This window comes from Gopherus flavomarginatus, chromosome 15 (assembly GCF_025201925.1).
Source record: "Gopherus flavomarginatus isolate rGopFla2 chromosome 15, rGopFla2.mat.asm, whole genome shotgun sequence".
NCBI classification, from domain to species: Eukaryota; Metazoa; Chordata; order Testudines; family Testudinidae; genus Gopherus; species Gopherus flavomarginatus.
The window spans coordinates 2,875,730-2,900,201 of record NC_066631.1 but is presented as its reverse complement, the minus strand read 5'-3'; the positions used below and the strand labels follow the sequence as shown (position 1 = coordinate 2,900,201).

At 45.3% G+C, this 24,472-nt stretch overlaps 1 protein-coding gene across 3 annotated transcripts in view; it reads right to left on the bottom strand.

Annotated features, from left to right (window-relative positions):
* The window catches only part of AP1B1 (adaptor related protein complex 1 subunit beta 1), a 72,002-nt gene extending 48,654 nt beyond the window's left edge, over positions 1–23,348 (bottom strand). For all 3 annotated transcript variants that reach the window (XM_050923717.1, XM_050923716.1, XM_050923719.1), the window contains exon 1: positions 23,231–23,348. The gene's annotated coding sequence lies outside the window, so the exon portion shown is untranslated. The remainder of the gene's footprint in view (positions 1–23,230) is intronic.
* Between the last annotated feature and the right edge of the window lie 1,124 nt (positions 23,349–24,472).

Below are 24,472 nucleotides of genomic sequence, written 5' to 3'. Positions count from 1 at the left end.
CAGTGTTGAAAACCCAAGCATCACCAACAGGAGAGAACTGACCAGGTTAGTTTAATTGTCCAAGCTAAGAGGGGAACAAGGAAGAAAAAGCCAGACATGATGTATTAGAGGCCTGTTTCTTATTAACACAAAAAGAGGCTTTATGGTAAGTAAGAATCAGGCTCTACATCCACCCCCACCGTCCATTTTTAAGAAGGTAGTAATCTCTTGAATTTAGACAGCAACATCCATCTGGAGACGTGCAAAGAGCTTTACAGACATTAATGAATTACGGCCCATCCTCCCTGTGAACTAGGTAAGAAATCTCCCGTTTTATAAGTGAGGAAAACAAAGGCACATTGCAGGGAAGTGGCAGTGCAAAGTCACAGAGCTGGGAAGAGAACCTAGGTGTCCCGACAAACAGTCTTGTATTTCAGTTGCAAAAACACTACAGATAGAGGGTTTTTTTATTATTAATTGTTGTTAGTTATGTCTTTTTAACACAGAGGGTAAAACTGCTACAAATAATATTCAGAGAAGGCTACCGCAATGTAATCTTAACTCATTTACCTGTGCCTGGATGGCAAAGCTTACATGGCCGGCTGCTCAATCCCTTAGATCAGGGGTCTCCAACGCGGTGCCCGCGGGTGCCATGGTGCCCACAGGGGCATCTTAATGCGCCCGCGTCCTGGCCCTTGGGAAAGCACCCACCGAAATGCCGCAGCAGCATTTTGGCAGCAACGCCTCTCGATGACGACGCTTGTCGCCGACAAGCAACATCATCGAGAGGCGTCGCCCCCAAATTTCAGCAGCGACGCCTCTCGATGACATCGCTTGCCATCAATCAAGAGGCGTCGCCCCCGAAATGCTGCCTAAATTGGGCGGCATTTCGACAGGTGCTCCACCGCCGCAGTGGTCCTTCGGCTGGTGCCCACCAGCCAAAAAGGTTGGGGACCAGACCACTGCCTTAGATATACCCACAGTGCAGTTAGACAGCCATGGCTGACCCGTGCCAGCTGACTCAGGCTCAAGGGGCTCGAGCTAAGGGGCTATTTAACTGTGGTGTAGATGTTGAGGCTCAGGTTCTAGGACCCTGTGAGGTAGGAGGGTCCGAGAGCTCAGACTGCAGCCCGAGCACAAAGCCTAGCCGCTGTTAAATAGCCTCTTATCTGAAGAGTCAGAAGCCCGAGTCAGCTGGCATAGGCCAGCCGCTGGAGGTCTAACTGCAGCACAGACATACCCTTTGAGAGACAGAGAGTAATAGCTCTGTGTGGTGTATTCAAGTAAGACTGGACATTGACCTTCCCAGATGTCCTTGCTTTTATGAGTTTAAAGGCAAGAAAAGACTATTTGTGCCTAATTTCTCTTGGATTTAATCAGCATCTTCTTCTGCAGTTACTAAATATGATTTACAGAATGTCAACCTTACCAACGAACTGCATTTAGCTTCCAGACTACGCTGCAGCACCTTTCTGCACATCACTGCAGATATCCTATTCTTTGCAGTAAGACAATAGGGAGGATTTGCTGCAACCCCTCTGTCAGCATAGGATTACACTGCTCTTATCACACAATAGTTATACAGTCTTATATTATCATCCTTGCTTCAAAATAAGCCGGAGAGCAACATAACTGCCTCCTGGATAACTTTTTGTCCCTTCCTGTGAAGCAGCTGGTACAATCCCATGTTGGAGACGAAATGGAACCCTGGTGTGACCTGTACGAAACACAGAAATTGCCAGACATTCCACTAAAGAGCTAGATGCATAGAGACTGTGTGTAGCACATGTGACCAGACACACAAAAGGAGGAGGAATTTTGCCACAACTATGGCTAAGTGGTCCAGGTCAGAGGTATCATGCAATAACAACCTGGACACCAAAACAAAACAGTCACCAAGAATAGTATCTACGGCAAGAACTATTGGGCTAGTACCTGGGGCTGTCACATCACTAGCTAAAGCAGCTAGTTCCTTCCTGCTTCCTGGTCTCCAGCTCTCAGATCCTGCAGCGCATGCTTTCATATCCCACCGTTAGCTGGTTGGGGGACCACATGTCCTAACGTTGGACCTTGGCAGAAGCAAAGATGGGCAGAAATACCAAAAGGGAAGGAGTGTACAAGATCCTGACACAAGCTGTTTTCTGAGCAAGCGTGAACAGATTGGAATCAGTTGCTGTGATCTTGCTTTTGGCTTCCCAGCTCCAGACTTGAGAATAATTGGAGCCTGTGTAAGGGGTCTGGTATCCCACGCTGCAATAAAACCAAACTAAGAAGTGGATAGAAATATAAAACCATTACCTCAGCGTCTGGCAGTGGCTGTGAGAACAAACAGGATGCAGGTCCATAACAGAGGATTCTGTGGCCGTACATCCAGTCCTGTAAACTGTATCACAGGAAGAGGGGAGGGACACCGGTAACAAGGCATTCGGGGGCAGCAATCAGGCAAGATTTTGAATAGAACATGACAGATGTTTATATAACCCTAATGAAGGTAAATTCCACAAGACTCTCTCATTGGGCATATCCCGAAGCTAAGATCAGGCAATGAGTGTAGGGGGAATTCCTTAGTGCAGAGGGCAGTGTGCAGAACGTGTTCCCCAAGGCAGTGGAGAAGATTCACTACATTAACTATTTTCATGAGCACTTAGGGAATGGCTACAGGATACAAACTGGACAGATGGAGCGATGGATGGAAGTGGGTCATATCACTGGGTGGAACGAAACCGTACTGCCTAAGGAAAACAATTCAGAATGGTGGTGTGTCAGGATGCAGAGGATCTACGAAGAGAAAAAGTCAAATATGGAGCGGAAAGGCTTGACCAGCCATTTAGAAGTGTGAAGGACTGCTTGCCAAATGCTTAGCACTTATCCAGCATTTTTCGTCAAGGATCTCAGTGCTGTCTACAAAGGTGAGGATTAACCTCAGATTAGACAGACAGAGACAAGTATAAGCAACACATCACATAATAGAATATCAGGGTTGGAAGGGACCTCAGGAGGTATATGGTCCAACTCCCTGCTCAAAGCAGGACCAATCCCAACTAAATCATCCCAGCCAGGGCTTTGTGAAGCCTGACCTTAAAAACCTCTAAGGAAGGCGATTCCACTACCTCCCTAGGTATCCCATTCCAGTGCTTCACCACTCTCCTAGTGAAAAAGTGTTTCCTAATATCCAACCGAGACCTCCCCCACTGCAACTTGAGACCATTACTCCTTGTTCTGTCATCTGCTACCACTGAGAACAGTCTAGCTCCATCCTCTCTGGAACCCCCTTTCGGGTAGTTGAAAGCAGCTATCAAATCCCCCCTCATTCTTCTCTTCTGCAGACTAAACAATCTGTTCCCTCAGCCTCTCCTCATAAGTCATGTGCTCCAGCCCCCTATTGTTGCCCTCCGCTGGATTCTTTCCATCCAAGGCCCTGAAGTGAATCGCAACAGAGTCAGGACTGGAACTCAGGTATTTGGACTGCCAGTCCTCTGACCCACTTAACTTAACCACTAAAAGTACACTGCCTTTCAAGGAGGCATGTCTGGCCAATTAGCTTCTGACATCACCAGCATGCTGTACAGAAAAGTACCTTTTTCGAGACACTAGCTACAGATGCAGCTGGCTTCAGAACAAGTATACAGGGACGAGATGGAAAGTGAAAACTGAGAATGTTTTAGTCCCCAGTATTTTACAAATGGGGAAACTGAGGCACATAGAGGCTAAGTGATTTGCTCAAGATCACACACGAAGTCTGTGCAGAGTGGGAAAATTGAACCTGGGTCTTCAAAGCCCTAGTGCTCTAACTGCTGGCCATCCTGCCTCTCCTAAGATTGCTGTGTTCCCCCTACCACCTCTAGCCAAATTGAGGAGACCAGCAAGCCAAGGGAAAGGTTTTTGGGTAAAGGAATTCCAATCTACCAAAAACCTTGTGAAGTAGTCTTGGCAATTGGCAGATGTCTTCAGAAAATTCAGCTGTTGATCAAATATTGAGAGAGCGCACGCACTGAGGGAATAGATAGCATTGATACCACAATCCTGACCATTCTATGTGTGTGGCCTCTATTGCTTGGCTTTGTTCTAGCTATATATCATGGCCTAGACTCTCTCCTCTTCTGCCACTTGCAAAAGAAGAGATCTATCACGGACCCACCCCATAAGGCTTCATGGAAATATGCTTAGGAATGGATATATGACAAATGGCATATGTAGCATAAAACACATTCCAGTTAACATCTCTGTAAACGTCTATTCATCCTATTTGCATGCATGTGTCATTATTGTATTCAAAGTTATGAATATTGGCTGTGTACTTGCTTGATTTCTAAGTAGCCTTAGTAAAGCATTTGGTTGGTCAGCTTCTTGAGAAAGGAACGTGCAAGTTAAGTGCCCAAACAAGGAACACTTCAAGGACAATAAATCTTGGAAGGCTTCAATCTACATAAGAGGGAGGGATAGCTCAATGGTTTGAGCATTAGCCTGCTAAACCCAGGGTGGTGAGCTCAATCCTTGAGGCGGCCACTTAGGGATCTGGGGCAAAAATCAGTACTTGGTCCTGCTAGTGAAGGCAGGGGGCTGGACACAATGACCTTTCAAAGTCCCTTCCAGTTCTACGAGATAGGTATATCTCCAATTAAAAAAAAAAGTCTACCTGAGGAGTTTATTGCTGCACCCAGACTAGAAGGAGACTGGTCTGTAAAGGGAAGCTTACTAGAACCCCCCTCAGGGTGAGATTGTGTCTGTATTCCGTTTTCTTACTGTATTAGACTCAGACTTGCACATTTTATTTTATTTTGCTTGGTAATTCACTTTGTTCTGTCTGTTACTACTTAGAACCACCTAAATCCTACTTTCTGTATTTAATAAAATAACTTTTCACTTATTAATTAACCCAGAGTATGTATTAATACTGGGGTGGGGGTGGGGGAACAACTGTGCATCTCTATCAGTGTCAGAGAGGGTGAACAATTTATGAGTTTACCCTGCATAAGCTTTATACAGGGTAAAACAGATTTATTTGGCAGTTGGACCCCATTGGGAGTTGAGCATCTGAGCGTTAAAGACAGGAACACTTCTTAAGTTGCTTTCAGTTAAGTCTGCAGCTTTGGGGAAAGTGGTTCAGACCCTGGGTCTGTGTTGGAGCAGACTGGTGTGTCTGGCTCAACAAGACAGGGTGCTGGAGTCCCAAGCTGGCAGGGAAAGCAGGGGCAGAAGTAGTCTTGGGGGTTTCTGTGATCCAACCCGTCACAAGGTCATGTTAGGTATATTCTGATTTTGACCATTTCTGTGGATGCATACTCTGGGTACTGCAATTACACTTCGTTTCTTAGATCCACTACATACAGGGACTTCATAAGGCAACAAAGTGATATTGAACTCTAAAGCAACCGATTTTTGTTGACCTATATTTTTTCCTTTCCCAAAAAACTTTACAAGATTTTAAGACACTCAACTTGTACGTTAGAAGTGTCTGTGGCTTAGAAGCCAGGTATCAAAACTGACAGCACAGCTTTGACCTAAGAATTAGTTCAGACTATTTGAACTCACTAAAATATGAAGTCAGGAATCCTGGGAGTCAATGCACCACATCAAGTTTAATGAGGCACTTAAGCCAGTCCCGAGATGCCAGAGGTTAATTCTACTCATTACTGGCTGCCCAGATGCAAATTAAAAGCCCTTTCCTATGACAGCAATTGATAACTCCAGCGCCTTGTTAAAACAGTTTCTTTAGCAAAGAGACTAATGTTAAGCTGCAAGAACTGCTGAACCCGATCCCCAACGGTGGCAGCAGCAGCAGGAGGTAACTCAGTGCTCTGGGAAACCCAGAGCATGAGCAATGCTAAACAGAAACCACAGGTTGGGGGTGGGAACCACATGGTTGCAGCCCAAACCACAAGCTCTGGTTTCACTCTATAAACTCTGCTAAATAAATGGCTCTAACTTAAGTAGCCAGTCCTTTAACAGAGCTGAGGGTGGACCATGTTGAGCTTTTAATGATAGTGCTGACCTTCCAGAGAGAGAATGGAAAGGAGTCATAGAAAAGGGAGCATCTGAGGACAATCAAGATGGTGTTTAGTCTCCAAACAAATACAATTATCAGACTGCTTGTAAAGCAGCCTTCCTAGCAAACTAGGCACAAGCAGAAAACCTCAAAATGGAATCTTAGCTCTGCCACTGACTTGCAGCAAGTCACGTTAAAGCTCAGTGCCTCAGTTTCCCTTGTGATCCTTGATTTATCAACGTAGACCATAAACATTTTGGGGAAATAACTGACTAGTACAGTAACTCCTCACTTAAAGTCGCCCCGGTGAACGCTGTTTCATTGTTACACTGCTGATCAATTTGAGAACATGGTCATTTAAGGTTGTGCATATAATGTTTTTTGGCAGCTGCCTGCTTTGTCCATTGCTTGCGGAAAGAGCATTCCATTGAAGCTAGTTGGTGGGGGCCTAGAACCAAGTTGGACCAGTAGCTACCCCATCAGCTCCCCTAAGTTGTCTGTGTATCAGCCACCCAGTAGACTATCAATTGCCAGGTAGTTCGGCTTTCCTTCCCCTCATTACATAATAACATAAGAACGGCCGTACCAGGTCAGACCAAAGGTCCATCCAGCCCAGTATCCTGTCTCCCGACAGTGGCCAATGCCAGGTGCCCCAGAGGGAGTGAACCTAACAGGCAATGATCAAGTGATCGCTCTCTTGCCATCCATCTCCATCCTCTAACAAACAGAGGCTAGGGACACCATTCCTTACCCGTCCTGGCTAATAGCCATTAATGGACTTAACCACCATGAATTTATCCAGTTCTCTTTTAGCCCTGTTATAGTCCTAGCCTTCACAATCTCCTCAGGTAAGGAGTTCCACAAGTTGACTGTGCGCTGCGTGAAGAAGAACTTCCTTGTATTTGTTTTAAACCTGCTGCCCATTCATTTCACTTGGTGACCCCTAGTTCTTATATTATGGGAACAACTATATAACTTTTTCTGATCCACTTTTTCAACATCACTCATGATTTTATATACATCTATCATATCCTCCTCTTAGTCTCCTCTTTTCCAAGCTGAAGAGTCCTAGCCTCTTTAATCTTTCCTCATACGGGACCCTCTCCAAACCCCTAATCATTTTAGTTGCTCTTTTCTGAACCTTTTCTAGTGCCAGTAGATCTTTTTTGAGGTGAGGAGACCACATCTGTACGCAGTATTCGAGATGTGGGCATAACATCAATTTATATAAGGGCAATAATATATTCTCAGTCTTAGTCTCTATCCCCTTTTTAATGATTCCAAACATCCTGTTTGCTTTTTTGACCACCGCTGCGCACTGCGTTGACATCTTCAGAGAACTATCCACAATAACTCCAAGATCTTTTACCTGACTCGTTGTAGCTAAATTAGCCCCCCATCATATTGTATGTATAGTTGGGGTTATTTTTTCCAGTGTGCATTACTTTACATTTATCCACATTAAATTTCATTTGTCATTTTGTTGCCAAATCACTTAGTTTTGTGAGATCTTTTTGAAGTTTGTCACAGTCTGCTTTGGTCTTAACTATCTTGAGCAGTTTAGTATCATCTGCAAACTTTGCCACCTCACTGGTTACCCCTTTCTCCAGATCATTTACGAATACGTTGTATAGGATTGGTCTGAGGACTGACCCTTGGGGAACACCACTAGTTACTCCTCTCCATTCGGAGAATTTACCATTAATTCCTACTCTTTGTTCCCTGTCTTTTAACCAGTTCTCAATCCATGAAAGAACCTTTCCTTTTATCCCATGACAGCTTAATTTACTTAAGAGCCTTTGGTGAGGGACATTGTCAAAGGCTTTCTGGAAATCTAAGTACACTATGTACACTGGATCCCCCTTGTCCACATGTTTGTTGACCCCTTCAAAGAACTCTAATAGATTAATAAGACACGATTTCCCTTCACAGAAACCATGTTGACTATTGCTCAACAGTTTATGTTTCTCTTTGTGTCTGACAATTTTATTCTTAACTATTATTTTGACTAATTTGCCCGGTACTGACATTAGACTTACCGGTCTGTAATCGCCAGGATTACCTCTAGAGCCCTTTTCAAATATTGGTGTTACGTTAGCTAAACTTCCAGTCATTGGGTACCGAAGCTGATTTAAAGGACAGGTTACAAACCTTAGTTAATAGTTCTGCTACTTCACATTTGAGTTCTTTCAGAACTCTTGGGTGAATGCCATCTGGTCCCAGTGACTTGTTAATGTTGAGTTTATCAGTTAAGTCCAAAACCTCCTCTAGTGACACTTCAATCTGTGACAACTCCTCAGATTTGTCACCTACAAAAGCTGGCTCAGGTTTGGGAATCTCCCTAACATCCTCAGCTGTGAAGACTGAAGCAAAGAATCCATTTAGTTTCTCCGCGATGACTTTATCATCTTTAAGTGCTCCTTTTGTATCTCGATCATCAAGGGGCCCCATCGGTTGTTTAGCAGGCTTCCTGCTTCTGATGTACTTAAAAAACATTTTGTTATTACCTTTGGAGTTTTGGCTAGCCGTTCTTCAAATTCCTCTTTGGCTTTTCTTATTACACTCTTGCACTTAAGTTGGCAGTGTTTATGCTCCTTTCTATTTGCCTCACTAGGATTTGACTTCCACTTTTTAAAGGAAGTTTGTATCTCTCGCTGTTTCTTTTACATGGTTGTTAAGTCACGGTGGCTCTTTTTTAGTTCTTTTACTGTGTTTCTTAAATTTGGGGTATACATTGAAGTTGGGTCTCATGGTCTCTTTAAAAACTGCCCATGCAGCTTGCAGGGATTTCACTTTAGTCACTGTACTTTTTAACTTCTGTTTAACTAACCCCCCCATTTTTGTATAGTTCCCCCTTTTGAAATTAAATGTGACAGTGTTGGGCTGTTGAGATGTTCTTCCAACCACAGGGATGTTGAATGCTATTGTATTATGGTCACTATTTCCAAACCGTTCTGTTATAGTTACCTCTTGGACCAGCTCCTGCGTGCCACTCAGGGCTAAATCTACAGTTGCCTCTCCCCCTGTGAGTTCTCGTACCAGCTGCTCCATGAAGCAGTCATTTAAAGTATCAAGAAATTTTATCTCTGCATTTCGTCCTGAAGTGAAATGTTCCCAGTCAATATGGGGATAATTGAAATCCTCCACTATTACTGAGTTCATAATTTTGATAGCCTCTCTAATTTCCCTTAGCATTTCATCATCACTATCACTGTCCTGTCAGGTGGTCGATAGTAGATCCCTAATGTTATATTCTCATTAGAGCATGAAATTCCTATCCACAGAGATTCTATGGAACATGTGGATTCATTTAAGATTTTTACTTCATTTGATTCTACATTTTTTTTCACATATAGTGCCACTCCCCTCCTGCACGACCTGTTCTGTCCTTCCGATATATTTTGTACCCCGGAATGATTGTGTCCCGTTGATTGCTCTCAGTCCACCAGGTTTCTGAGATGCCTATTATATCAATATCCTCCTTTATCACAAGGCACTCTAGTTCACCCATCTTATTATTTAGACTTCTAGCATTTGTGTACAAACACTTTAAAAAAACTTGTCCCTGTTTATTTGTCTGCCCTTTTCTGATGTGCCAGATTCTTTATGTGAATGTTTATCATCTGATCTGACCCTTACATTGCCATGTACTGCTCCGGCCCTCTGCCTTGGAGCTGCTCCCAGGAGCCTCCTGATTGCGGGGGGGGGGGGGGAAACAGTGGTTAATGTCAGGGTGTCCCATCACCCTCCTTCTCCACAGGGTGGGGGGGGGACGACATGGACACAACAGGGCTCAGGACGGAGGAAGCTTGCTGGCAGCAGCTGCTGTCTCAACTTGCTGATTTACTTAAAAAGGCAATGTTCTTAAGAGTGGGGTCACCATACTTAAAGAGGCTATGCCCCTCTCTTTCTGACACACACAGGGTGTGCGTCTGTCTGCCATGCTGTCTCCTCTCCTTCAATTTGTGCTGCCTTGTAGAGTGTGGCTACATTAACAATGCGGTAACCCTTGAGGGCTCAGCTGAGTGCTAGTTCATCATTTAGCAGTAAGGAATTCCCTGGGAAATATCCCACCCTCTGACTCCACCACCTCAACCAAGCTTCACAATCATCATTTCTCTGTACAGTATTAAATTGTTTCAAAAAAACATGTGTGTGTGTGTGTGTGTTTTTTGAGAGACAGACACTTTCATCTGGTGAAAAAATTTTCCTTGGAACTTAACCTCCACTATTTACATTAATCCTTATGGGGAAATTGGATTCGTTTGAAGTCACATTTTTCAGGAACAGAACTAGAACATTAAGCGAGGAGTTACTGTCCTGTGTGTGTGCAGCACCCAAGGTGCTACCACAATACAAATAATATGGTCTACTAGGCCTCACTGACATCTGTGCCTTTAAAGACAAGGTAAAGGCAGGTACCAAAAGAAAAGCCAACACCCCCCAAATATGTACCTCAGTGTATGTAAAGCACTACAGTACCAATCAGCCAGAGGCCAAGCTAGGCAAACCCTCAGATCAAGGAACGGCTGCACTAGATCCTGCAGTTATGGAAGTCTTTGGATGACAGAGAAAAGTTACACCCACTTGGCCACATCTGATACCAGCATCTGCCAAGCCATCTGAATCCTAGAAGGTAACCAGGGTAAGAACCCAGCTTCAGCAGAAAGCAAGCTTCTAGTACTCAGATTCCACTAGCTGACAATGAGATTGTGCCATTTTTCTGTTGTCACCGATTCTTTAGTATTGTTAGCTGTCACAGAGTAAACACACAGAGTATTTAATCTTCCAAACTAGTGCTCTGCTGTTAGATCCTATTGGCAATTTTCCAGCTCTTGCCTCTGCTGCCTGACTGAAGGCAGGCACTGAATGCAATGTTCCAGTGGCACATGGAGCAGACCACAACAGCACTCAGAGCTGACAATAAGCCACATTTATGCCTGGAGAAGCTCAGCTGAGGTCAATGGGTCTATAGGAGGGGCAAATCTAACTGTTTCCTGCGCGATCATGAGAAGTCTCATTCCTTCCCAGACACCAATTTTTCCACTGAGTGGCAGAGGAAGAGATGACAAAGTCCTTCCAGTAAGCATCAAGCCCCTCCAAATCAACCAGCTACTATGCCCCCACCTCAGGGACGCCGTTGAGAAGTAGTGGGCCTGAACCTTCAGAAAAGTAGCTCTGGGAGTGGGGAAAGAAGTCCTTGACCTCCTGAGCTCTGCTGAGAGCAACACTCAACAGTAGCCTCTTCTTCCATCACCTGGTAACACCTGCAGGGAGGTGAGAACATGTGTGCAGGCAGTGTGCTAATACAGCAAGGGAAAGGAGGCAAGGGCAGCTGCCAGCTCCAGAGAAAGACGCTGAGGCCCCGTGTAAGAGCAAAACAAGGGGAAAGATTTACTAGTAACACGCAGGAGGTCAGTATGATCACAATGGTCCCTTCTGGCCTTAGAATTGGCTGGAAACAGCTGATCTCTTATTGCTCTCGAGAGCTATTAGCTTTGCTTTCAAAGTATCTCAGTCCTCAGGGATAAAGAGCACTGGACTTGCATAATATGAGCCTCTAAATGAGCAACATGTGGAAGACTTAATAAATGCTCTCACCCATAGTAAGCAAGAAGCTTACCCAGGCAAGTGCCATCAACTTTCTGCAGAATCCAAGCTTCTTTCTTTAAAAAAATTCTAGCCCATGTGGTCACAAAGCAAGCCTTCAAAACATCAACTAGTCACTAATTCAACACTGTCCTTACGTCTGCCAGACACACAATACCAGCGCCTTCGAGGCTGCTCAGAGCTTTCTCAACTGCAGCAAAGTGCCTAGACGCTGGTCAGTTTTCACTCAGGCTGTTGGGAACCCTAAAGAGCAAGGAAACTGACTGATTAGGCCTCAATTGGAGTAGTGTGTCCAGTTCTGGGCACCACATTTCAGGAAAGATGTGGACAAACTGGACGAAATCCAGCAAAGAGAAAAAAATTATTGAAGGTCTAAAGGTCTAATGAATTGAGTCTGTTTAGTCTGGAAAAGAGAAGACTGAGAGGGAACATGGTAGCAGTTTTCAAGTACATAAAAGGTTGTTACAAGGAGGAGGGAGAATAATTGTTCTTAATCTCCGAGGGTAGGACAAGAAGCAATGGGCTTAAATTGCAGCAAGGGAGGTTTAGGTTGGACACTAGGAAAAATTTCCTAACTGTCAGGGTGGTTAAGCAGTGGAATAAATTGCTGAGAGAGATTGCAGAATCTCCTTCCTTGGAGATTTTTAAGGTCAGGTTAGACAAATACATTAGAACAGCCATACTGGGTCACATCAAAGGTCCATCTAGCTCAGTATCCTGTCTTCTGACAGTGGCCAATGCCAGGTGCCCCAGAGGGAATGAACAGAGCAGGGAATCATCCATCCCCTGTTGCTCATTCCCAGCTTCTAGCAAACAGAGGCTAGTGACACCATCCCTGCCCATCCTGGCTAATAGCCATTGATGGACCCTATCCTCCATGAATGTATCCAGTTCTTTTTTGAACCCTGTTATAGTCTTGGCCTTCACAAAATCCTCCGGCAAAGAGTTCCATATGTTGACTGTGCATGGTGTGAAAAAATACTTCCTTTTGTTTTTTAAACCTGCTGCCTATTAATTTCATTTGGTGACCCCTAGTTCATGAGTTATGAAGAGGAGTAAATACTTATTTACTTTCTCCACACCAGTCCTAATTTTCTAGACCCAATTATATCCCCCCTTCATCTCTTTTCCTGCCTGAAAAGTCCCAGCCATTTCATACCCCTAGTAATTTGTGTTACCTTTTTCTGAACCTTTTCAAATTCCAATATATCTTTACTGAGATGGGGTGACCACATCTGCACGCAGTATTCAAGATGTGGGCATATCTGATATTTTCTATGTTCTTATCTACCCCTTTCTTAATGATTCTCAACATTGTTCCCTTTTTTGACCGCCGCTGAGCACTGAATAGTTCTCTGAAAACATCTACTCAGTGACTCCAAGATCTCTTTCTTGAGTGCTAACAGCTAATTTAGACTCCATCATTTTATATGTATAGTTGGGATTATGTTTTCCAATGTGCATCACTTTGCATTTATCAAATTATGGAATTTCATCTGCCATTTTGTTGCACAGTCATCCAGTTTTGAGAGATCCTTTTGTAGCTCTTCGCAGTCTGCAGTTTTGTATCATCTGCAAATTTTTTGCCACCTCACTGTTCACGCCTTTTTCCAGATCGTTTATGAATACGTTGAATAGGACTGGGCCCAGTACAGACACCTGTCAGGGATGGTCTAGATAATACTTAGTCCTGCCATGAGTGCAGGGGACTGAACTAGATGACCTCTCGAGGTCCCTTCCAGTCCTATGATTCTATGAAAAATAAGGTCAATTCCACCCTGCGGCTGCTTGTGAAAGCAAGGAGCAGCAGCAATGGCAACTCAAAAATAGATGGGGTAGAGAGAACACAGCCTAGTAAAGCCCCTGCCCCTCTGGAGCGCCTAAGAATCCCGAGATGCTAAATTCTCTTTTTCAGCTGCCAGCCCAGATTGGGGTGACGCCATAAATTTCTCAGATACCTACTAGTCACAGAACACCACAAGAGACAATCCTGTAATGAGAGTCAAGGGACAGAACAGGCACTGGCCAGTTTCCCCAACAGCTGAGGCAAGGAGGAGGCAGGCTTCTACTTCAGGAAATTCCCTGAAAAGTGGCGCCTCCACAGTTTCCATATCAGTCTTGGGCTCACAGACTAAGTTCTTCGGCTACAAAGATTTCCAAACCTTTTAAGCGGTTGCCTGTGTGGAGATGTATGAGAGTGGGTGGGTGGGAGAGATTGTCGGATGCGTTAGAAAAGAAGCGGGAAACAAAACATGGGAGAAAAAAATACAGGAGGAGAGGTAAAGAGTATACTGAAGAAGGAAATGGACACTCAAGACAACTGTTCTAGGAAAAGAAAAACTAAGAAAAAGTGGAGGGAAGCCAAGAATGGAAAGAGTTCATCAAGATCCAGAGCTATAATGTTAACCTCCTGTTTTAAAAAGTGACTGTGACACTGCACCCCATATTCTTCATAGTGATATGATATGATCATGACATAGTTATGATGTATTTTATGCAAGATAAGTCATGTAAGATGTCGTTGGAAAGGTTATGAGTTGCTGAATGATTATCCTATTTATATGCATGTATCATTTTTGTATCTGAAGTTATGAATATTGACTATGTATCGGTATTTCAAATGTAGTTACACCAGGGTAATGCCCACTAGACAAGATGCTTTCAGTATATATAGCAGATGGGGAATGGTCTATTCAGGGCAATGAGCCATTAGGAAAACACAACAGGCCTTAGGAGAAGCTTATCTCCCACGTGGAGAGCCCGCCTGAGAAGGCTACAGATAACCTCTGAGTAAGGGCTGCTCTAACTCTACAAAAAGACACGTAATGTGACCACGTCTCTAGGGATGTCAGTGTTTTTCCACAGACTACTTGGGGAACCAAGCTTTGAAACAAAGGGTTCCCACCATATGCAAAAGCAATACAAGGCGGGGAGTGACATCATCTGGTGTTCTTCACTCCACACACAAGACGACTCTTGGAAACTCCTGAGGAAGGAGGACTGAACTAGGGGAAGTGCTGGACCCAGGCTAAAGGGATTTTTAGCCTGTGAATGAAACACCTGGGTATCCCAAGCTGTAAGCAAGTACAACTTTCCCGTTAAGAATCTGCAGTCTGCTTGTATAATCTCTTGGGTATGAATAGCAGATTCTCACCTTAACTATTTAGTATATTAAGCTTAGTTTGCGTTTGTTTATTTGCTTTGATCAGTTTGCTATCACTTATATTCACTCAAAATCACTTTTATAGTTAATAAACTTGCTTTTGCCTTATCTAAACTAGTGTGTTGGAATCATAACTCAGGGACAAAAGGCTGTGGCATGTTCCTTTCCACACTGGCAGGGGGGAAACGTGAATTTTACGCTGGTCAGTTCCCTATGCAGCACAAGAGGGTATAACTTCGGGTTTATACTCCAGAGGCGGTGCATGCCTGAGGAGCTGAGAGTAGCAGGGACTGGTCAGAGAGCCTGCTTGTAACTGCAGCTGGGTGCATCCCTACCTGTATGTAAACTGGTGAAAGTGCAGGCTGGAGGGCCCTGTAGCTTGTCATAGCAGTGCAGTGTGAGTGGGAGCCCAGGTTGGTGGGTCAGGGGGCTCAGTGGTACCTCAGTTCCAGGTGGCACCCCAGGGAGAACCCGTCACATTCACAAATTACAATTACATTCAATACACAACTCCTTTATTCCTCTGAGTTCAAGGGAGTGAGGAGACATGGCAGCACAGGTTTCATACTATTAGTACTAGTCCTCTTGTTCGTAAGAACCAGTTACATTCTTCAAGTCCTGGACAAAGGAACATGTAATGTTGCTTGGAAAAGAAAGCAGCACAGCATTTATTTTTAAACAAAAAAGTGTGCAATGCCCACATTAACCATTTTAAACTGTACACATTAGCACATGGTTACAGCTATGATAAACTACCTAGCTGGTTATTACATTATAAGAGCACGCCTCGCTGTGTTTATTCAAATTTTAGCAGTTCTTAGGAGTTTGGTTTTGAAATATACTTGGTGAATGTGACTCCCAGCGAGCTTGGAAGGCAAGTTTATTGGCTTCCATAACAGTGTATTGAAATCTGCAAGTGGTGGAACATGCTTTAGAACTGATCTCATGAGAGACTACGTGCCTTGAAACGGAAGGGAAGAGAAGCAAATGCACGGCGATATACTGTTTCCTCTGACAACTAGGAATCTGGGTGCTAGGCACCAATTATCAGTGTCTAAAGCAGGGGTTGGCAACCTTTCAGAAGCAATGTGCTGAGTCTTCATTTATTCACTCTAATTTAAGGTTTTGCGTGCCAGTAATACATTTTAACAGTTTTAAAAGTTCTCTTTCTATAAGTCTATAACATATAACTAAACTATTGTTGTGTGTAAAGTAAATAAGGTTTTTTAAATATTTAAGAAGCTTCATTTAAAATTAAATTAAAATGTAGAGTCCCCCGGATGGGTGGCCAGGACCCGGGCAGTGTGAGTCCCACTGAAAATCAGCTTGTGTGCCACCGTGTGCCATGGGTTGCCTAGCCCTGGTCTAAAAGAAGGGGGAAGCAGATGGGAAAGTCATTTGCTTTTGAGGAATGCCGAGCATGAGCCTGTAAGAAGCAGGATAGGGAGCTGCACAGCAATGAGGGCCTCATTTAACAAATCCAATAATGAGTCCAAAATGAAGGACATTAACAGTACAGGGTCATTACAAGAAACAGGTGAGACAAGCGTTCCCTCTCTCCTCCCCTTCAGTTTGCACCCAGGGTGGTAAGTCAGGACCAGTAGCATTACTTTCTGAGCATAAAGGATGATTGATTAGTAAAACCCTTTGCCTCGTGGGAAACCTACAAAGCTTAAGAGCCATAATTACAGAACACAAAGCCAGAGTCTAAGAAAATCCACATACCAATTAAAAGTTGAGAAGGAATCTCAGAGCCTTCACAGCTTCCATTTTAACTCAAGGGACCCCCAAAACACTAATCAATACCAATCCAGCACAAGGAAAGCTAGATCTTGGACTACAGGAAAAAAAAGTCACCTGTTTTAGGAGGGATGAAAGAGTTCCTTGACATGAGTACACTGCACCATATTTCTATTATACTATCCCAAGAAGTCCCAGATCCTTCCCGGGACAGGCAAAGAAACAAGAGTAGTTATGCAAAAGCTTTTAGGGGAGATCAGTGCAGCTAAGCATTGAAACAGAAGGGCTGAGGGGAAGGAGATTGTCTTATGGCTAGAGGGAGTCACGTTGCACAGCCAGCAGCCTCACCCACACATATGGGGATGGAAGAGAGATGATACACCAAATAACCCAAACTAGGCCTGGCACACTGTATTAGAGCATAACATGCACCCTCAACAGTACTACATCTAACCCATCAGCCAGCTAGAGAGAACCTAACACTCCACACCACCTTCAGCAACTGGCACAAAGTCAAAGCTGTTGGGCATAAGCTCTAAAATAACCACAACATTTCCATACAGAAGGGCTGGCATAATTCCAGTCAGGGCTTGAAGGCTATCATAAGCCTGTCTTTCACTTGAGCTGTGAACCTGAAGTCCTGAACACATGTGACCATTTCAGATCCTATGGTGCGTTCTGCAAAGCAAGGTTGTTCACTCTGTTATTTTGGCCAAATTTCAATTTTGGGTAATTGGCGTCTGCCTTTCTATATCCAGTTGAAGAACAGAGGAACACCAAAATTGTCCTCTTCCTATCTTATGCTGCTGTGTAGTACTGCCGGGTACTGTTGCACAACTACTGCCATCCACCCCAGACATGGCTGCATTTCCATGGCAGTAGAAGCAATTCCTGTGTATGTACAGTCTGATCCTGGGAGGTGCTGTGCCCCTGTAGCAAAGTTAATGGAGGTTGATGGAGTTCAACATCTTTCAGGATTGGGTTTATTGTTTGTAAAGCACTTTAAGGAAAGAGGCACTGTAAGACACTATGATGAAGTAAAAACAAAATAAAAAAATTCATATCAGGGATTAACTATAGACCTAATTCAGAACTGTGTTGAGCACTCCTTAACTTCATTAGTTATAGAACTGAACAGACTATTTCAAGCAGGATACTGAAGAGACTTGCAGCATAAGGAAATGCCCACAATTGTGGCTGAATATTGTTTCACTACTACTGCTACATCTAAGACAGCTGTAATGGAAAGAGAAAAGCCATTTTTTTAAAGAAATAAGACGTGGTTGTAAAACCACAGAAAGTGCAGCAGCTAAAACTACTGTTAACTCAGGGCATGTCTACACTACAGACTTAAGTTGACCTATGTTAGGTCAACTTACAGTCAATTGCAGTTAATTACTTCTCACCTCCCTGATCATGGCTGGGAGCAGAGGGCAGCCATCCGGGCTTCTTGGCTCCCTGAGCAGGGAACCTCCAGGCAGCAGCCCTGCTGGAGTGGGGAGCCAGGAGCAGCCAGGCTCCAGCTGCCCAGCTTTCTTGTCAATTTCATGGCTGGAGTATGGAGACTGAAATTGACGAGACAGCCAATAGGGAATGCAAGTACAGTAGAACCACAGAATTAGGAACCCAGAATGGAGGTTGTTCCTAATGCTGAAACATTTGTAACGCTGAACAAACGTTATGGTTGTTCTTTTAAAAGTTTACAACTGAACAGTGACTTAATACTGCTTTGAAACTTTACTATGCAGAAGAAAAATGATGCTTCCCCTTAAATTTTTTTAGTAGTTTACATTTAACACAGTAATGTATTTGCTTTTATGGTCTCCATTGCTGCCTGATTGCATACTTCTGGTTCCAAATGAGGTGTGTGCTTGACCAAATCAGTTTATAACTGAGGTTCTACTGTAATGCAGTGTCTATACATACTGCGTCACTCTAACTAAACTGACAAGTGCTATGCCCCCCGTGGAGGTGGAGCTGTTATGCCGGCATAGTATTGCACTTAAACCAGTGGGACAAGGCTGTAATGTGTGGCTCTCAAACTTTGTTTAGTGGTCACCCCTTTCACACGGCAAGCCTCTGAGTGCGACCCTCTCTTATACATTAAAAACACCTTTTAAAATATTTATCATCATTATAAATGCAGGAGGCAAAGTGGCATTTGGGATGGAGGCTGACATATCATGCCCCCCCCCTCACCCCATGTAGTAACCTTGTGACCTCGGGAGGGATCCTGACCCCCAGTTTGAGAACCCCTGGTGCACATTGACATAATTAGGTTGACGTAAGCTGCCTCTAGGTCGACCTATTGTTTAGTGTAGACCAGGCTTCAGTTTTAAAACTAACTACATTTTGACTTGGCAGTGTTCCTTCAGTGTTGGATATGAAATATTTAGGATACAGAATTTCTTGGATTGACTATGTTTTCATCCAATAGATTTTATTAATAAAGAAAACAATATCCCTTGCACCTAATGCTTGGATCTGTTAATAAAGGCACATTTGGTTCCATGTTCAACAGGATACCCACACTGAAACAAACAAAAATCCTTTTTCATAGACAACTTTTTGAATATACCATCTGAAAACAAAAGGAAAAACAGATTAGCTATAGGAAATGGAGTGGAAATTCTGGCACAATGAGGATAGCAAAGAGCCATGAAAACAACATAAATGTGTATATGGATATATACGAATTTATGAATCAGAGGGGTAGCCGTGTTAGTCTGGATCTGTAAAAGCAGCAAAGAATCCTGTGGCACCTCATAGACTAACAGAAGTTTTGGAGCATGAGCTTTCGTGGGTGAATACCCACTTCGTCAGAGGCATGTAGTGGAAATTTCCAGGGGCAGGTATATATATATATATGCAGGCAAGCTAGAGATAATGAGGTAGTTCAATCAGGGAGGATGATTCAAACAGAGCCTCATCTTCCATGAATGAACTAACCTCATTATCTCTAGTTTGCCTGCACATATATACCTGCCCCTGGAAATTTCCACTACATGCATCTGACAAAGTGGGTATTCACCCACGAAAGCTCATGCTCCAAAACGTCTGTTAGTCTATAAGGTGCCACAGGATTCTTTGCTGCTTTTACAAATGAATTTATGTAAAACATGGACTAGAACATCCACCAGCAACTGCATAAATGAGGCCAGAAATACTTGCCCAAATGCTTCACTATGTCCAGATCTAGGGGATTGCCTAGAACAGGGGTGGCCAACCTGAGCCTGAGAAGGAACCAGAATTTACCAATATACATTGCCAAAGAGCCACAGTAATACGTCAGCAGCCCCCCACATCAGCACCTCCCTCCGCTCCCAGAGCCTCCCCCTCCCTCCCAATCAGCTGTTTCTTGGCATGCAGGAGGTGGGGAGGGGGCAGGGCACAGCAGGCTCAGGGAAGGGTGCAGGAAGGGGTGGAGCGGGAGCAGGGCCTGTGGCAGAGCCAGGGGTTGAGCAGTGAGCAACCCCCCGGCACATCAGGGCTTGAGCTACAGGCACCAACTTTCCAGAGTCTGTGCCTATACAAGGAGACATAAATTAATAACTTCTGACGAGCCGCATGTGGCCAGAGCCAGATTGGCCACCCCAGCCTACAAATTCCACAACTCTGAACCCTGATCCCTAAGCTCTAACGAGGTGATGGGAAGTGCTGCTGAGATCACTCATGCTCGCTTGGGGCCTGTCTACACTAGCCGTTTTTATACACACACTCTTGCTCAAGGTTTCCCCACTGGTGAGAGTATACTTAGTGCAAGGAAGGCTCCTGGCATTCTTAATTACTGTTTGAAACTGCTCTGATTGGAGTTCGATGATACAGTGGTCAAAACACCAGCCAGCCTACACTAGCGCTAATTTGCTCCCACCAGAGGGGTTGCACTGGGAGGAATAACTGGAAGAATGTAAATGTAGAAAGAGCCTCAGAGGGAGAGAGACACTCACAGCACCTTGTGTTAGTGCCATAACTAGAACACTAATCTTCAACCTTTGAATAACAGACGTTTCAGCCTAGCTGAAGACCCACACACAACAGAATGTTTTGGTCACATTAACGCAGCATTTCCAATAGTTTATGCAACCTCCTTTTTAACTACACAGCCATACTCCAGATGGACAGTTGACAGCCAGCAACACACAAAGCTTGTACTCACTGGGGACAGCTAAAAATCTAATCCTTCCAAGCCTATCAGTATGTGCTGATTTCACCCTGTACACACTCACAAACCAACAACAAAATATTTCCATCAATAAACTTGCATATAGCAAAAGAAAGAAAAATACTGCCTGAGAACTCAGTCTCAGTCCAGTGATTTAGACTTTTAAATTAGGCTTGTTGCAAATGAACAGTAAAAACAGGTATGATTTGTTGGTTTGAGGATATTTACAATGTTAACAATGTGTTTTAACTGTTTATGAAGCGTCAACTTTTTGAACCTCACCTTGTCATTAAATAATTGTCTGACTCACTCCCATGATTTCCCACAACTGTGATAATTTAAATAAAAAATGCTTAAAAACAAACATTGATATCTGTCAAAATGATAAACTAAAAAAATCAAATTCTGCCAATCCTACTGACAGAACAGAGCTGATGCAAACATCAGCACCTCCAGCACAAGATGCTTTATATGTTGATAAGATGAGAATGGGAATAAGGTTGGAATAGAATGGCTCCTGCAATATTAACTATGAAGTTACCATTATCTACTGCACAACGATAATGACTGTTCCACAAAGCGAACAGCTGAAGTCTATGTCTATAACCTGGAGTCAAGAAGGGGGGGGGGGGGGGGGAAATTGAGATTACATATAAAATAATTCAATATGTGATTTACTGCTGAGTAAAGCTGCAGCTGTTTTATTTTGGATTAACAAATAAGATTCATATGGCAAAAAATACTGTCCTACTCTAACTGCAAGGTTGCACTGTAATACTTCGGTGTAGATGACACAAAGAGCACAAGGCCTGCCCAAAAGCCACTTTGCAATACAATTACCCGCACAGCTCCAGAGCATATTCAATCGCTTACAACAATTAATCCAATTTTAAAATTAAGGTATTTGGAAGGCACTGCCTTCCAATGTTCCTATGTTTTTAGTTTAGATAGTTACAATCACATTAAAAATGCTTGCATCAGATAGATCACTACTGGAGCGGAAAGAGATTTAAACTGACTGTCAGTCTACACTGAAAAGTTATATAAGCAAAGCTACATTGGTCAGAGGTCTGAAAAAACCCAGACCCAACCACCATAGCTATACCAATCAGTGTAGACAAAGTTATGAAGAGGGGTTCCACTGACAATGCCAGCTTCATTCAGGTGTGCGTATGCCAGAAAACCCCCTTTTGTTCGTGTAGGCTATGTCTACACTACAGGGCTATGCCAGCATAGTCTCCATAGTGTGGACATACCCGTAGCCACTCCAACACAGCAACCTGTCAGAAAATATGCATTCCCACAGCACCTGCTCCAAGGCTAACTAAACAGCATGAGGAATGGAAGCATGAATGTTAATGCAAACAAAATGAACAATTCATGTCATCGGCTTCATTCAGTGGTGAGGAAGTGACACACCCCTGTTGCTGCAATAGAGACTCAGCTCTTATGCGGGAAGCAAAGTTGTCAGCTGATTCTAAACACTAACATAAAGCTGGATCCTTACAAAAACCTCAAGGATTTGCTCATTATCAGAGGGAAAAGAGCAAGTACAACAGGAGTGTCTGAAGGCTAAGGGTAGACCCAAGTGCCCATCCAGGCCTTTTTACCATGCTTGTATCAGAACAACAATGCAAATGTGAATTTAAATCGTTTTGCAAGCATGCCAAATGCTAGCTTATTTGCTCAAAAGATTAGTTTCTGCATCTTCAAAATGTCACTTTCCGCAAAATTAAGGCCTCCAGATATTTAGCAGATCAGTTTGAAAAAATCAACTTCTAGCTTGAAGTGTCACATGCAAGTACCATGCCAATTTGGGCTTGTGGAGAGAAGAGGTGGGAGTAACAGAACAGACTGTCCCACTGGTCTCACACACACAGGAGCAGAGCAGGACGTGGCACATGCATTCTACACTGTAAGTGAACAGAGACCATTTATTACACAGAAATATCGCTGCCCTTTTGAATCACTTCCTTCACAGGCCACAGATGGGCAGCAGCCTTAATTACCTGTCAGCTAGAAACTGTTTTGTGTTTCTTATTTAAGGGAAAAGACAAGTCTTCACCAGCAAAATAGTTTCTCTTAATAAATATAGTTCAGTTAAACAAGGCAGCTAAACCCAACTCACCCCACTGGCAAGATCCCCTGTGGTCAGGTCCAAGGCAGGGACCATTCAGAAACAAGACAGGACACCAGAAAAAAAAAATCAGCTGGTGTTTAAAAACACAGATGGCAGCCAGGGCTGCCGTGCCTCTTTGGGGCCGGGGACCCCAGCCGGCAGTAGCCTGCCAGACTTGGGAACCCTGGAGCCCAGTCACCCAGCCTGGCAGGAGCTGGCACCGAGCTCCTGGGTTCAGCTGGGCCACCGTAAAGCAAATCCACCTGGGCCAAGGGAGAGGGTAGGAGCAGCGCAGAGCGGGAGTGGGGCCCGGGGGGAGGCTGGCGGAGAGCCCAGCAGGCCGGAGCCGTGCGGGAGCCGGGCCGGGGCGGTCACAGCGCTCGGGGGGGGGGGGGGGGGGGACAGAGCCGAGCCGAGCCGAGCCGGTCACGTCACTACGACCCCCCTCCCGGACCCCAGCTCGCTCCCTACCGGTCGCGGTTCTGTTCTCCGGCTCCGACCGCTGCCTCCCCGCTGCCCGGAGCTCGCTCGTTGCAACCGCCACCGGCCCGACGGAAGTGAGGCTGGGGGCGGGGGAGCGCTTCCGGGGCACGGGGCGGGCAGTAGCCGGCGCGGGGCGGGGGGCGGAGCCAGTTCACCGGAAGTTCTGCGCTGGCCCCGCGAAGTGGCCGGAGGTGCCGGAGGAGGGGGGGGCGGGGAATGACGCCGAGGGCCCCACGCGCCTGGCCCGTGGCAGGCGGTTCCTTCTCCCTCCCGTCACTTTCCTTCCTGCGGCTGCCGAGTGCGGCCGGCTCGGGTGTCACCCTGCCCTGGGCACTGCTGGGCGCCCCCCGCTGGCTGCAGCTGGCGCCGCGCGCTGTCGGGGGGCCGCACCAGCCCCTTCGCCGCTCCGCGCACAGTGTGTTCAAAGTCTGCACGTGTTATTGGTCAATAGGCCCCAGCGGGGCGCACAGGCCACTGGCTGCACAAAGGTGGGAGATCACCCCGCAGCCGCCCCCCCCACCCGGGACAGAGTCAGTGGGGGGGCTGCACCTGACCCTGACACAGCACGAGGCCTGGGCCTGCCCCAGAAACAAACGGTGTGGGGCAGGCAGGATCCAAGTGTGGAGGAGCTCGGAGTGGGAGCATCCAGCTGTGGGGTGAGAGGATTTTGTGGGGGACAATATGGGTGTAGGCAGCTCAGTGGGGGGTCTAGGTGTGGGGGGAGTCTGGATGCACAGAGGCTTGTTGAGGGGTTCCAGGTGCAGGGGCAATGGGACTTTGCAGGGGCTTCCAGGTGAAGGTGGTTGTGGCTCAGTGGAGGGGTGTGGGGGTCTCAGCAGGGGGGTCTGGGTGCTGGAGGAGTGGGGCAGGGATCTTGGTGCAGCTAGTTGGTCAGCGGCATGGGGGCTCCGGTGCATGGGGTGGGGCTTGTCAGGGTGGGGGGTTGACTGTCGGGAGCTCAGTGGGGAGTGGTCTGGGTGCAGGGGGACTCCACATGCAGGGGTTGAGGTTCAGGGGGGTGGGGTTTGGGTATGGAGGGCTCGGAGAGTTCTGGATATATGAGGTGAGGCTTGGTGGGGGTGTCTGGGTATGGGAGGTCCAGATGCACAGGAATTGCCAGATGGGGGAGCAGCTTCCCATACAGTGACCCCTCCCTCCGCAGTGATGGGGGCAGGAAGCAGGAATGGATGCTGAGCTTCCTGCAGCTGTGGGAGGTTTTTTGGGATGGCT